Here is a 3299-nt window from a genome sequence, read left to right as displayed (position 1 = left end):
AATGGATGGCCCTCCCTTCAAAAAATATATTGACCTAAACCCTCCCTGAATGCAAAATAAATAAATAACAAAAAACCCCGCCTGCTAACCCCAAAAATGATACCAACAGGAAGTGAAGCAGAAACATGTCTACTGTTTACCCTCACTCTCTTTGGACAAACAGAGCCTTAATATGCCGTTTCCAGAAAGCTTTTCTGCTCTCGTCCTGAAAGCATTACAGCGGCACGCAGGAATCTTTATAGTGGCACGTAGGCGTGCGGCCATCAGCAGTGTGCCGGTTCCAAAAACCACCATGGACAAGAAGGGTGGAAAATCTGCTGTAATGCAATGTTTTAAACTATAAATCTTTCATCGTAACTTCATCGTCATCATAATATTCATCGTACACGCCCCTTGACGAAATTGAACATGCTGAGCCCTCCCAACAATTTCCTCCATACCCGTTCTATAAATCTATTCCATCTCTGATTTTTTTTCGACATCCAACCTGTTGCATTGCTGTCCATGCCAGCATGTGCTTGCCCACCCTTTCCAACAATGATGCATCAACTCACACAGTTAGACTTACAATTGGTTGTGACACATCTTTTTGTCTGTTACCTATAAAATACAATCATTAACAACATCTAATCCAAAAGAACACGCACGATCCTTTGCGTTATTGCATTGCATGTAAAACAATACAAATATAAAATATGGATATCCCATGCACAAACAGATTGTAATCACTGTTTTTCTCACTGAAAAAGAATTATGATTAAAACAATTTTTTTAACCCAAAATCATTCCCATCTGTGAGACATATGATGCGAAGTCTGCAGTCTGGAAATTGCTTTCCAACTTTTTCCAGTTCAGATATGTCATGATTCAAGGCATCATACAGCACAGTGCCTCTATTTGCCTTAAGATTGTGTATGTGTTCCTGTAAGTGCCAAAATTGTTAACATGTAAAAAGAGAGAGAAAGCCGCACACTGGGTATACTCCCAAAGATGTAATGGGGATAACCAACGTTCATTGTTTTACATGTCACGTTAGCTGATTTAATATGCACAGTTGAGATCTCAGTAAACCAAGGTCTGTATTGTATGGAACTCTCTCGCTATTTCGCATTCAGAAAATAGACAGGAGAAAATATATTTACCTTAAATGTAACTGATGAGTCAAATTTCACCAAGCCAATGACATGATGGAAATCATAAGCCATGCTTCTAGTTGTGACGTGATCAAACGGCTGTTTGACTGCATCCAACCGTGTCATTTTGTCATCGGAATCATAGCATGACATCATGGAAGAGCTTGAATCCACTAGCACCTTAAGAATGTTGGATGGAGAAAACAGCARAGGAGGAGGTAACTTCTATAAAGGAGGAGGTAACTGTTATATTGTATAATGTTGTTACACCAACATACTTATCATTCAAAGGTATCTGTAAGACCTTGGGCTGCTTGGTCTGTTGTCAACATCTCATCATTTGAGCCAAAGCAGTGGCTCAAACTTGCCAAGTGTCAAAATAAAACTGACCTTAGATGCAGAAATATATCAAGTGCATTCGGAAAGTATTCAGACCCCTTCACTTTTTTGACTTTTGGTACTTTTCAGCCGTATTCTAAAATGTATTAAATTGTTGTTTTTTCCCTCATAAGTTCCCCATAATGACCAAGCAAACATACATTTAGGTTGGAGTCATTAAAACTTGTTTTTCAACCACTCCACAAATGTCTTGTTAACAAACTATAGTTTTGGCAAGTCGGTTAGGACATCTACTTTGTGCATGACACAAGTCATTTTTCCAACAATTGTTTACAGACAGATTATTTCACTTAGAATTCACTGTATCACACTTCCAGTGGGTCAGAAGTGTACATACACTAAGTTGACTGTGCCTTAAAACAGCTTGGAAAATTCCAGAAAATTATGTCTTGGCTTTAGAAGCTTCTGATAGGCTAATTGACATAATTTGAGTCAATTGGAGGTGACCTGTGGATGTATTTCAAGGCCTACCTTCAAACTCAGTGCCTCTTTGCTTGACATCATGGAAAATCTAAAGAAATCAGCCGAGACCTCGAAAACAATTGTAGTCCTCCACAAGTAAAGAGATCTCACAAATTGCTCCTTGGGAGCAATTTCAAACCCTGAAGGTCTCGTTCATCTGTACAAACAATAGTACGCAAGTATATAACACCAAGGGACCACGCAGCCGTCATACGCTCAGGAAGGAGACGGTGCGAAAGTTTTGGTGCGAAAAGTGCAAATCAATCCCAGAACAACGCCAAAGGATCTTGTGAAGATGCTGGAGAAACAGTGCAAAAGTATCTATATCCACAGTAAAACGAGTCCATACTGACATAACCTGAAAGGCCGTTCAGCAAGGAAGAAGCCACTGCTCCAAAACCGCCAATAAAAAAGCCAGACTACGGTTTGCAACTGCACATGGGGAAAAAGTTTGTACTTTTGTGTAGAAATGTCCTCTGGTCTGATGAAACAAAAATAGAACTGTTTGGCCATAATTACCATCGTTTAGTTTGGAGGAAATGGGGAGGATTGCAAGCCGAAGAACACCATCCAACCGTGAACCACGGGGGTGGCAGCATCATGTTTGTGGATGCTTTGCTGCAGGAGGGACCGGTGCACTTCACAAAATGATGGCATCATGAGGCAGGGAAATTATGTGGATATATTGAAGCAACATCTCAAGACATCAGTCAGGAAGTTAAAGCTTGGTCGCAAATGGGTCTTCCAAATGGACAATGACCCCAAACATACTTCCAAAGTTGTGGCAAAATGACTTAAGGACAAAAAGTCAAGGTATTGGAGTGGCCATCACAAAGCCCTGCCTCAATCCTATAAAAAATTTGAGGGCAGAACTGAAAAAGCGTGTGTGAGCAAGGAGGCCTACAAACCTGACTCAGTTACACCAGCTCTGTCAGGAGGAATGGGCCAAAATAAAATTCACCCAACTTGTTGTGGGAAGCTTGTGGAGGGCTACCCAAAAGTTTTGACCCAAGTAAAACAATTTAAAGGCAATGCTACAAATAGTAATTGAGTGTATGTAAACTTCTGACCCACTGGGATGAGATGAAAGAAATAAAAGCTGAAAAATCATTCTCTCTACTATTATTCAGACATTTCACATTCTGAAAATAAAGTGGTCATCCTAACTGACTAAAGACAGGGAATTTTTACTGGGATTAAATGTCAGGAATTGTCAGTATTTGGCTAAGATGTATGTAAACTTCCGACTTCAACTGTAGTTATTCGACCTTTTACTCAATACTTTGTTGAAGGATTTTGGCAGGA

Source organism: Salvelinus sp. IW2-2015, linkage group LG1 (assembly GCF_002910315.2).
Source record: "Salvelinus sp. IW2-2015 linkage group LG1, ASM291031v2, whole genome shotgun sequence".
Taxonomy (NCBI): domain Eukaryota; kingdom Metazoa; phylum Chordata; class Actinopteri; order Salmoniformes; family Salmonidae; genus Salvelinus; species Salvelinus sp. IW2-2015.
The sequence above is the reverse complement of the archived record's forward strand: the minus strand, read 5'-3'. Positions refer to the sequence as shown.